At 35.4% G+C, this 13,124-nt stretch overlaps 1 pseudogene; it reads right to left on the bottom strand.

Annotated features, from left to right (window-relative positions):
- Nucleotides 1-11,867: 11,867 nt before the first annotated feature.
- LOC101718302 (small ribosomal subunit protein uS2 pseudogene) lies at nucleotides 11,868-12,772 on the bottom strand (annotated as a pseudogene).
- Between the last annotated feature and the right edge of the window lie 352 nt (nucleotides 12,773-13,124).

Here is a 13,124-nt window from a genome sequence, read left to right as displayed (position 1 = left end):
ACCATGCTTTTTAGATTTTGCATATCACCAGTGATAAGAACATAATCATCAGTTTGGACAGTGAAAAGTAATAATAACATTAATAGCTAACTTTAAGATTCTACTACATTCTAATTCTGTGATAATGACATAACATATTCTTCATATAATCTCTGCAACAATCCTATGTAGATGAAAATCGTTTTCATTTTGCATGAATATTTTCATATAATCACACAGCTAATAAATTTGATTCTAAAACTTATAATATCAACCACTATATTTGACAGTCTTCCCATTAATTTCAGTAGAATTTTTTCACAATCCTCTAGAAATAGTGAATTAAAACTTGAGCTGAAAAAGATAGAGATGAGTGAATACTGTTTCTGGTAACTTGTGTACCTTGGCTAAGAAAAGTCATATTGGGTATGAATATTTTCTATGCCTCAGTTTACTCTCCAGGTATACTAACATGTTTTAGTAAATGATAATGAGTTGATTTGGCTTTTTAAAAATATTTGGTCTATTTCATCTGCAAAACGTGGCTTTAAGTTAATTATTTTACCAATTTTGGAAATAAAATTCTGTTCAGCACAGAAGTAAGCATAACATACAAATAATAGCTTTTCCTAAGGTTTTTAGTCTTGGGAATAGGTTTAAAGTAGTGGAAATAAATACTAATGGTGATAGAATAAGAACACAATGAACTTCAAGTGATGAATTAGATGGTATTGGTATTGACCAAAAGATCTTTGAAATATTTTGGCTTTTAAGATAAAAATGTTTTATGGCAAAAGTGTTGTTTAAAGACTTGATAAATGTAAAAGGTTAAAATCAGAGTATGTGATTGTTGTTTTGATCAAATGGGATTTACAAGATGAGAATATTTGCATCTAGACCTGAATACAGCCTACATGGCTTTGGAATGCCTAAGGGTACAAGGAACAGGTTGCAAAGAAAAAGCAAGAGAGCAAGAAAAATATTGAGTACAGAGCAGAAGAAGGGGAGTTTAGAAAGTGGAATGTTAGAAAAAAGGTAATATTGATGGAATGAAAGGAGATCAATAGAAGAAAGCTCTCTTCTTGGAGGAAATAATTAACTGTTGCCTTAGATGCTTATGTCATAATCTTTATCTTTAAACACTGGTGTGGTAGAATTTATTTGATCACTGAATGCTGTCCTTGTTTGGGTTGCTATACAAATACCACAAACTAAGTACTCAATAAGCAATAGAAATGTATTTCTCATGGTTCTGGGTGCTGGGTAGTCTAAAAGGAAGGCACCGGTAGTATTGGTGTCTGGTGAGGGCTGTTCTGTTTTTCCAAGATGGTAACTTGTATTCTTTGGAGAGGAATGCTGTGCTGTCACATGGCATGAGAGTGGAAAAGCTAAAAGAACCTATATTAACTTTTCTGAGATGTGATGTGATTAATGTGATGCATTAATCCACTTATGAGGTCAGAGCACTTATTACTTCATCTCCAAAAGCCACACCTCTTAAAACTGTTTCATTAGGGAAAAAGTTTCAACACACATTTTGGAGAGGATAACATAGTTCAAACTGTAGATCCACTATAGGACAAACTACATGGGGAACCATTTATTCCTTTTCTTTCTTCTTTTCAAAACAAAAGTAATATAATATATAGCTTTCTGCTCCTTGCTTTTTTCTTTATTGAACGGATTTCATTTTTTAATTTATATGTTAATTGGTACATTTTAGGTGTACAATACATTTACATTTATCATTGGGTGCTTGTACCTGAACATGATGTATCTTAATTCTTATTTTTCCCCCCATTACCTATGCACCCTTCACCCCCAACACCCTTCCCTATTTACATAGACTTTGTTTCCATTTTTTTTTCTTTCTCATAATTTTTCCTTTCCCTTCTTTCCTTTCCCCTTCCCCTCCCGCCACCCCTACACCTTTGGACCTTTTCCTATTTCAAGTTATCAGTTATTCATTTTAATCATTTTCATCCTTATTTACACTTTCAGTTTCTCACACTAGAGAAACTATTTGGTATTTACACATGTGTGTCCTATTTATTTCACTTAAGAGTATGGCCTCAATATGTATCCATTTAGCTATAAATGACTCTAGTTTCTCATTCTTTATGGCTGAGTAGTACTCCATTTTATAAAAAAACCACATCTTCTTTATCCAGTTTCCAGTTGATGGGCACTTGGGCTGTTTCCAAACTTTAGCTTACAAACTGTGCCACTATAAACATAGGTGCACATATTTCGCTGTAGTATGATTCTTTTAATTCTTTGGGGAAGATACCCAGCAGGGGAATAGCTGGGTCAAATGGGACCTCTAGCCCTAGTTCTTTGAGGTATCTCCATACAGATTTCCACAGTGGTTGCACCAGTCTGCACTCCCACCAACAATGGAGAAGAGTTCTTTTTTCTCCACATCCCCACCAGCGTTTGTTATTGGTTGATTTCTTGATAGCAGCCATTCTTTCTGGGGTGAGGTGGAATCTCAGTGTTGTTTTCATCTGCATCTCTCGAATGACCAGTGATGTTGAACATTTTTTCATATATTTATTTGCTGTTTTTACTTCTTTGTCTGAGAAATGTCTGTTCATTTCAGATGCCCATTTTTGAACTGAGTCCTTGAATTTGGGGGGTCTGATTTTTTTCAATTCTTTATATATTCTAGATAGTAGACCTTTGTCTGAGGTACAGCTGCTAAAAATTTCTTCCCATATTGTAGGTTGTCTCTTAGCTCTGTTGGTAGTTTCTCTTGCAGTGCAGAAACTTTTTAATAAAATGAGATCCCAGTTGTTAATTCTTTGTGTTAGCTCCCGTGCTTACTGAAGATTTTTTCATAAAGTCTTTTCCTATGCCAATGTCATTGAGAGGTCTACCTAATTTATCTCCCAGCAAGTTTACTGTTTCTGTCTTGATATTTAGCTCTTTAATCCACTTCAATCTTAGTTTAGTGCATGGTGATAGGTATGGGTCTAGTTTTAATCTTTGACAGGTTGAAATCCAGTTTTTCCAACACCATTTATTGAACAAGCTATCTTTCCTCCAATGAGGGTGGTTGGCTCCTTTGTCAAAGATGAGGTGGCTTAGTATGTCTGGAGTTGTTTCTGCATCTTCTAATGTATTCCACTGATCTTTGAATCTGTTTCTTTGTCAGTACCATGCTGTTTTTATCACAGTAGCTTTGTATTATACTTTCAAGTTGGGGATTGTGATACCCCTAGCCATGTCTCTGTTGCCTAGAATTGCTTTTGCTATTCTAGGTTTCTTCTGCTTCCAAATGAATTTTTGGATTGTTTTCTCTAGTTCTGTGAAGTATATTGTTGGAATTTCAATTGGTATTGCATTGAATCTATATAGTAGTTTTGGAAGTATGGCCATTTTCAGTACATTGATTTTTCCTACCCAGGAACAAGGGATATCTTTCCATTTTCTTATATCCTCTTTGATCTCCTTCTTCAGAGTGCTGTAGTTTTCAGTATAGAGGTCTTTTGCTTCCTTTGTTGGGTTGATTCCTAGATATTTCATTTTTTTTAGATACTATTGTAAAAGGAATTATTTGCCGAATTTCTCTCTCAAAGGGTCTGCTATTTGCGTATAAGAAGGCTATTGTTTTTTGAGTGTTGACCTTGTATCCAGCTACTCTACTGAATCTGTCAATTAGGTCTAGAAGACTTTTGACTGAGTTTTTTGGGTCTTCTATGTAAAGTATCATATCATCAGCAAATAATGACAGTTTCACTTCTTCCTTTCCTATCTTTATTCCTTTGATTTCTTTCTCTTTTCTAATTGCTATGGCTAATGTTTCCAGAACAATGTTGAACAGGAGTGGTGATAGTGGGCATCCTTGTCTTGTTCCTGATTTTAGCGTGAAAGTTTTCAGTTTTTGCCTATTTAGTATGATGTTGGATGTTGGTTTTTCATAGATAACCTTAATCAGGTTGAGATAAAGCCCTTCTATTCCAATTTTCTGTAGCGTTTTTATCATGAATGGGCATTGGATTTTGTAAAATGCTTTTTCTGCATCTATTGAGATGATCATATGGTTTTTGTCCTTGACTCTGTTAATATAGTGTATTACATTTATTGATTTATGGATGTTGAACCGTCCTTGCATCCCTGGTATAAATCCGACTTGGTCAGGGTGTATGATCTTCTTTTTTCATCCCAAAACCAGGGAAAGACCCAACCCAAAAAGAGAACTACAGACCAATCCCACTAATGAACATAGATGCAAAAATCCTGAACAGATTTCATTTTTAAGACCAATTTTAGTTTTAAAGCAAAATTGAGCAGAAAGTACAGTCATTTCCAAGGTCCACAAATATGCATAGCCTCTCCCATTATTAACATCCCTCACCAGAGTGGTACATTTGCTATAGCTGATGAACCTACGTTCACATGTCATTTTCACTCATTGTCCATAGCTTGCATTAGGGTTTACTCTTAGAATTGCACATTCTATAGATTTGAACAAATACATAATGACATGTATTCAAACATGATAGTAACACACAGAATAATTTTTACTGCCTAAAAATATGTGCTCCACCTATTCATTCCCATATCCTTCTTCTCAGACCCCTGACAACCATTGATCTTTTTACTTTCTTCATAGTTTTGCCTTTTTCCAGGACATAGTATAATTATCATATAGTAGATAGTTTTTTTCAGATTGGCTTCTTTCACTTAGTAATATGCATTTAAATTTCCTCTTTGTCTTTTCATGGATTGATAGTTCATTTCTTTTTAGCCTCGAATAATAGTCCATTGTATAGATGTAAGTACCACAGTTTATTTAACTATTCACCTACTGAGGAGTATATTGGTTTCATCCATATGGAATAGCAATTGCACTCACTAATATTTACCCAAGAAGTTAAAACAAGGGGTTTTTGAAAATATATAATAAATGGCTACTGGATTATGTCAAATGCTTTTCAATATCTACCAATGTCATTTTGTGATTTTTCTTCTTTAGACTATTAATGTGATGGAATACACTGATTAATTTTCAATTGCATATCTGATTAAATTGCTGTTATTTGTAGCATATAACTTTTTTACATTTTTTGATTTGATTTGCAAATACTTTTAAGGATTTTTACATTTATGGTCATGAGAGATGTTGGTATATAATTTTCTTGTAATGTTTTTGATTTTGTTATTAGAGTGATACTGCCTCATATAATGAATTAGGAAGTGTGCCTTCTGTTTCTGTAGAGATTATACAGAATTAGTTTAATTTTGTCCTTAAATGTTTGACAGAATTCACCAGCAAGCCTGATACTTTCTCTTTTGGAAGGTTATTAATTACTGATTCAATTTCTTTAATAGATATAGCACATTTAGATTTTCTTACTGTGTATGTTTTGGCAGATTGTGTATCTCAAGGAATTGGCCTATTTCATACTAGGTTATCAAATTTGTGGGGATAGAGTTTTCCATAGTGTTCCTTGTTTACCTTTTCAATGTCTTTGGGACCTGTAGTGATATGCTCTCTTAGATTTCTGAGATGAGTAATTTGTGTCTTTTCTCTTTTTGTTTTCTCCCTTTGGGATAACCAGAGGGTTGTCACTTTTATTGATCTGTTTAAAGAATCAGAGTTTTGTATCTTTGATTTTCTTAATTGATTTTCTGTTTTCAGTATCTTTGATTCCCTCTGTAATATTTATTTTTTCTTTTCTTCTAATTATTTTGGATTTAATTTGCTTTTCGTTTTTTCTGGTTTCCTTAGGTGAAAGCTTGGGAGATTGATTAGATCTTTCCTTCTTCTAATATATGCACTCAATGGTATAAATTTGTCTACAAATAAAGATTTTTTTTCAGCCCACAAATTTTAATTTTGTTCAAGTTATTTTAAAATTTTGATTGACATTTAAAAAACCATGTATTATTCAGACATGTGTTGTTTAATATCCAAGTATTTTGGGATCTTCCAGTTGACTTCCACTTACTGATTTCTAGTTTAATGTTATTGTAGTCTAAGAAAAAGACATTTTATGGTTTCTAATCTTTCAGATTTGTTAATCTATGTTTTATGGTCAAGAACGTGATATATCTTGGTTATTGTTCTCATAGCAGCATGAGAACAACATGTACTCTGCTGTTGTTTGATGGAAATTTGACCTTAAAATCATTATATTAAGTCTCTTTATTCCTGATAGCTTTCCTTGCTCTAAAGTTTGTTGTGTCTGAAATTAATATAGTTACTCTTTTTTTTATTAATGTTAGTATGGTATACCTTTATTTATCTGCTTACTTTCAAGCTATATGTGTCTGTATATATAAAGTGGTTTCTTTTAACAATAATCTTCAAACTCTTCTAAAAAAAATCAAAAAAAAGAATAAATTCAAACTAATTTTATGAGATGAGCATTACTTTGATACCAAAGCCAAACACAGATGCTACAAACAAACTATAGGCCAATATTCCCAATGAAAACAGATGTAAAAACTCTCTACAATGCACTACAAAATTGAATTCAACAGCACATTAAAAGTATTATATACATGGCCAAGTGTTATTTCTTTTTGTCATATAAGAGTAGTTAAATATATCTAATCAAAATTAGCACATCACATTAAAAGAATGAAAGGTAAAAGCATGATAATCTCAATAAATGCTGAAAAAGTAGACAAAAATCTAATGCCTGTTTATAATAACAGTTTTCAACAAACTAGCTATATGAATTTACCTCAACTTAATAAAACCCATATATAGCAAGTTCCCAGTAGCATTACACTCAATGGTGGAAAATGGAAAGATTTTCTTCTAAGATCTGGAGCAAACCAATAATGCTCAGTCTTACAACTTCTCATTAATACAGTACTGGAAATCCTAGCCAGAGTGATTAGAAAAGAAAAAGAAATAAAAAAGGATCAATCTGGAAGGGAAAGACTAGTAATCTATGTTTTCAGGTGACATGTTTGTGGATGTATGTATAAAGACTCCAGAAAATATTACTAAAATTTACAGCAAATTCAATGAAGTTGAAGTATACAAATGGAGCATACAAAAATTGGGCTAACTTATGTACAATGAACTGTACAGAAAGAAAGTTAAGAAGATATTCCCATTTTACACAGCACTGAAAATAATAAAATAATTAGGAATAAGTTTAACCAAGGTAGTGAATAACCTGTGCATTGGATATATACTTATACCACATTGATAAAGAAATTAAAGAAGACACAAATAAATGGAGAAATATTTGTGTTTATAGACTGGAAGACTTAATGCTGTTAAAATATCAGTAATATTCAAGACAATCTGTAGAGTTAATGGAATCTCTAATAATGCATTTTTTTTACAAAAATAGAAAAAAATCCTAAAATTTAGATGGTACTACAAAAGACCATAAGTAGTCAAAATAATTTTGAGCAAAAACAAAGCTAGAGACATCAAATTTCTGATTTCAAATATTACAAATGTATAGTAATTAAAACAGTCTGGTACCAACATAAAAATAGACATGCAGACCAATGGAACACAGTACAGAGCTCAGAAATAGACCTACCTTTATATGGCCAACTCATCTTCAAAATTGATGGTAAGAATAAACAAAGCAGAAAAGATGGCTTAAACAAATGATGTAGGGATAAATGGATATCCACATGAAAAAGAAGCAAATTGGATCCTTTTTGTTTTAAATCATACACAAAAATCAACAAATTGATTAAAGGTTTAAATGTAAGATCTGAAATTATATAACTTCTAGAAGAAAAAAGGAGGAAATATGACATTTGTCTAGACAATGAGTTCTTATTTATGACACTAAAACAACAAAATCAAAAATAGAAAGAGGTATTACATCCCTAAACTAAAAATTTCTCACAGAAAAGGAAACAATTTAGAGTAAAAAGGCAGCATACAGAATGGAAGAAAATATTTACAAAGTGTATATTTGATAAAGGATTAATATCCAAAATGTATAAAGAATATTTACAACTCAATAGAAAATACATTAGAGATTGATTAAAATGGAAAAAGAACTTGAATAGACATTTTCACAAAGAAGATGTACAAATGGCCAGAATGTATATGAAAAAGTTCTCAATATTACTAATCATCGGAGGAATGAAAATCAAAACTGCAATGAGATATCACCTCACATTTGTCAAGAGAGCTGTTATTAAAATAGGTAACAAGTGTTGGTGAGGATATGGAGCAAGAAAAACCTTTGTACACTGTGGTTTAGAATTTATAATGGTGCAGTTGTTGTGGAAAACAACATGATGTTTCCCAAAAATTTTAAAATAGAACTATTATGTGATACAGCAATCCTACCTTTAGATATATGCTATAGATTGGACAGAGTTTGAGAGTATTCTTCAGGGCTTCATCTATTAAAATTTAATCCCCATTGTGAGGTATCAAGAAGGAAGAAACTTATTCTGATTATGGTGTTTAGATGTGGGGCCTTTGGGAATTTTTAGGATTAGAAAAAGTATCATGTAAAGCCTCTATTACTATATAGTGGTGGCTTTCTGCAGAGGGAGATGGGAGACAGAGAGAGAGAGAGAGAGAGAGAGAGAGAGAGAGAGAGAGAGAGAGAGGAGACAGACAAACATATGTAAACATGTATGCTCCTTGTTCTCACTGTGTGATTCCTTGTGTAGCCTAAAGATTGTGCCAGCCAGAGGCTATTACTAGATGTGGCCTCTTGATCTTGGCCCACAACTATGAGTCAAAATAAACCTCTCTTCTTTATCAAGTTTCCTAGCATCAAGTATTCATTATAGCAATGCAAAGTAGTCTGATATAATTACCATATTCTGAGGCTACTGAATGATTTATCTTCTGTTGTCCTTATCTTAATTTTCAACTTCAAAGTGTTAACCTGTGCACGGCACTCAGAAAAAAATTTGGGAAAGTATCATCTCAGGGACATGAGGGCCCAGTTAAAACACAGACAATGAAGCTTGATCACCTGGGTTTGAATCTCAATGCTGCCACTTCCTGCTTCTGTGACTTCAGGCAAATTATTTAGCCTTTCTCTGCCCCAATTCCTTCATAAAATGTGGGGTATAATAATAATCCCTACCTCAGAGATTATTGATAGGATTACATGAGTAAATGAGGATATGCAAAGAATATGAAATATACCCAGCCAGCAGTAAGTTGTTATTATTGTTTCAGATTCCTTGTCCTCATTTCTCTGGGCCTCTTGGCTCTATAATCTGCCATATCAGAACTTGGATACACCACTTCTTAGATATTAGAGAGCAAATGCCACTCTTATCAAGGGCATTTCTCTTTAAAACACTCACACTGAATGGTCTTGAAATATTTGATCCTCTAAGCGCTGAGTATACCTTCTTGGCATAGCTCGTTACACCACACTTCTAGTTCCAGTCTTATCTAAGACATCTGCATCCTTTCATCTTTCCTCACAAGTATAGAGACATAGAGCCTTTCAAACATGTGTTGCTTTTCTTTTCTTATGCGGATACACTTTAACTAGGAGCTGAATTGGTGACATGACTTAAGTTTTTAAGTTTGTTGTTGAGCTCTCAATATGTGTGTCAAAAGATCGTAAATATACAGAATTTTATGGATCAATTAAAAATTTAATAATTCATCATAAATGAGCTAAAGTCATGACTTCATATCTATCACTGTACTTCTTTTTCATGTAACTTGCATGTTCTGTGCTGAGTTGAGAGCAGGGGTAGAAATCAAAGCTCTGATCAGTAGTTGGAAAGTCAGTATTATGTTATTGAGTTTCCACAGGGGAGAAATGTAGGGGAGCATAATCAGAGCTATTCCTTCTCCATCTGAAGCTTTCTGCTCTTGTATCTGCTATTCCATGAAGCTTTTTTCCCCAGCAATCTGCTGACATCCTTACTGCCTGGTTACTGCTGGATCTCAGACTTCTGGTTTCCTCCACCAAGCTTCCTACACAGGCTCAGTCCTGGTGGTGGACACAATTCCTGGAACCTGGGTTCCTGTCACACTCACTCTATCCACTCAGCCAGGCTTTACTTCCACTTGTTCAGTTTTTATTTCAATGCTCCCCTGTCTCTTCCTCCAGTCTGGGCTCTTTGGAGTACTCCCAGATCATACATATCTGAACCACAATTGCTGGTCATGTTTAAGTTCTTTCCTACAGAGCTCCTGAGACCCTCATGGATCAGAGTCTCTGGACATTCTATGTCAGGAAACAGTTTGAACCATTCAGAGCACGAGGAAATTTCTAGAGGGTGGTGTGGCCTGACTCTTCAAGTCACTCTAAGGATCCTTAACTGGAAGCTGGTCCAGAATACTTTCATCTCACCCAAGTGAGGAGCAGCTGCCTGAGTTTTCAAGTGAGAGTGGCAATCAATTTGGTGGAAGAAAGCCCAGAATCTTAAAACTTAGAGAGTGATAATTATTTGCAAAGTCAAATAAAAGTGTTTTCTATGAAATTCCATGGGTGAAAAATAGCAGTGTTTGAAAAATTTTAAAATGACTATTATAGAAAAATCCTAGACAGTGTACTCATAAAGGTTTGAATGGAATGTCTCAATCTATGATTTATCGATACCTAAAAGAGCCACATAATGTGGTTCCTTTCCTTTTGCCTATTAATAATGTATGTTTTTGTTTCACAAATTTATTAGACTGGTCATGACTCTTGGCTGTCTCTGTTCTATGAACAATGATCTGATGACGGGCATGACAGAGAATCTCTTTAAGCTCATGTTTAGTATTTTATTAGACTACATTTTAGGGATTTGGGAATCTAGTCATTTCACATGCATAAAAAGTAAATCTTCATAATGCAGAGGGACAAATGTTTGAGGACAAGGAAGAAAAAAAATCAGTGGGGAGGCCAGATGTGTGTACTGCTACATATAACACAGAAAATGCTATGGTATCATATGATAACATATATGGAATTTAGAGCTTAGAATAATGGAAATTAATTAGATTTCACAAAAGTTTTTACATAAACAAGTTTCACAAAACAGCACAAAGCCAGAGCAAACTAGAGATTTCCAGGGTGGAACCAAGGAGACATATGGGAGGCAACTACAGGATATCCCAGATGCTCTGACACAGGATTGGAATCTTAGACACGAGGTAAGGCAAGACCTTCCTCCTTGTAGGCCAGAGAGGAAGGAAGGTCATCTAAAGGTCATTGTATCTGGATGGAGGCATTTCTAAAATAGTGAAATAGCCAGAAGTCTTGGCTTGAAGCTTCAAAAACTGGTTTCTGGCTGAGTTTAGTATTATTACAAAACAGAAAGAACAAGTGGTTAAAATAATTCAAATTCTTGCTAAAAGTAAGCATTATCAATAGCAGAAATCTCTTCTAATGCAAAGCTTATTTTACATGAAAACCATCCAAAAATTGGTAGGATTTACAGGGATAATATATAATTCTTTTTCTAATTCCCACTGAAGAAATGGAAAAGCTTTTAGTCCAGTTGAGTGAGCACATAAACTCTATTGAGCTGCAAAATGAGCTCAATTTAGTTGTGACATAGTCTTTCATATATGGAGATGAATCTATTAAACCACCTTTGGAGGAAATATCTTTTGAGGATTCCCCTAATCACCTCCTTCAAAGGTGAGGTAATTGGGTTGATGCCCTGTTCTCACTTGATTACTGAATAGCTAACAGTGATAGCTACCAGACAAAACAGTGTGGAAGGTACAAGAAACACAGAGTTGTGTGATGTGGTGTATCTTGTCCCAACTTTCATACAGTTTAAAATCTTGAAAGAAGGCCATAAGTAAAAGCAATACTAGTTAAGATACTTTTAAGGCACACACTAAAGACTTGAATCAGAGATCAGTAATGGGGTTCATCCATAAGCCTAGAATTTTTTTTTTTGAAACTTGTGTTTTATTTTCCATCAACCTCATTTCCATTTTGTATAAGTGTCTGCAGAACAGCTCAAGACCACTCAGTGGTGGTTCCTACCCACTCAGTGGCCTGAGGAGTGGGGGCTGCAGACCAGTCTTCCGTGGCTGGTGGAGCATTCCAGTCTTCCGTAGGGAACTGCTGAATGGGCACAGAGGGCACCTGCACACGCTCAGACCAGTCTGCAACTTCAGGCTGAGCAGCAGTGAACTCTGGAGCCGGTGCAGTCCATTCGCCCTGAAATTTCTCCTTGGTCACAGCCTTTTCAGCAGCAGTCTGCTCTTCTTTTCCAATCTCTTCAGTATCCCTGTAGAAGTAGAGATCAGGCATGACCTCCCATGGGTGTTCACGGGAGATGGTGCCACGCATGCGCAGCACTTCCCGGACCAGCATCCACCACATCAGACCCACTGAGTGAGCCCCCTTGTTGTTGCACGGGATGGCAATGTCCACATAGCGCAGAGGAGAATCTGTTACACAGAACAACGGTCGGCAGATTGACATAAGACGCCTCCATGAGGGGCTGGTGGTCAGCCCTGGGATCCGTCACCACCAGAAGACGCGGGTCTCGGAAGGCTGCCTGGATCTGGTTAGTGAAGGTCCCGGGAGTGAGGCGGCCAGCGATAGGAGCAGCTCCAATGGCAGCCGCAAACTTCAGCACAGCCCGCTGGCCAGCGTTCCTAGAGGATATGACGCTGACATCAGCAGGGTTTTCAATGGCGACTATGGCTCGTGCTGCCAAGCAGAAGTTTTTCCCAGGTGCGCTTCAGATTTATGATGTGGATTCCATCGCTCTTCCTTTTGTAGATGTACTGTTCCATCTGGAAATCCAGGTTGGTGCCACGTAAGTGGGTTCCTGCGGCGAGGAATTTGAGGACGTCCTCCTTCATTTGCAGGACATCAAGGGCTTCGGACATTGTGAAAGTTTCCCTGTAAGTTACGATGGGATTCATGAGCAACGCCGTATGGACCCCGGCCTGGGCAGCGTGGAAAGCAAGCCTAGTATTTTTTAAAAATCCAGAATATCTATAGTATGTGCAAGCAACTGAGGCCAGACATTTCTCCAAACTTTAATTAGGACAATTCACTGAAAATCAATTTCCAAGACATCAATTTTTGAACACTGATGAATTATGGAAAATTCTTTTCAAGGTTGTAATTTTGCTATAATCTTTTCACTTCAATCATTTTACTAAGGATTTTTTTGTTCAGTTTAGCTGGACACTAATTTCCCACATGTTTTGTAATTTAGGAACCTGATATTTCTCAAATGCTTTCTGCTTTATTTCT

This window comes from Heterocephalus glaber, unplaced genomic scaffold (genome assembly GCF_053883595.1).
Source record: "Heterocephalus glaber isolate CG9 unplaced genomic scaffold, H.glaber_assembly_v1.0 deba00001571, whole genome shotgun sequence".
NCBI classification, from domain to species: Eukaryota; Metazoa; Chordata; class Mammalia; order Rodentia; family Bathyergidae; genus Heterocephalus; species Heterocephalus glaber.
This window is presented reverse-complemented; position numbering and strand designations above follow the sequence as displayed.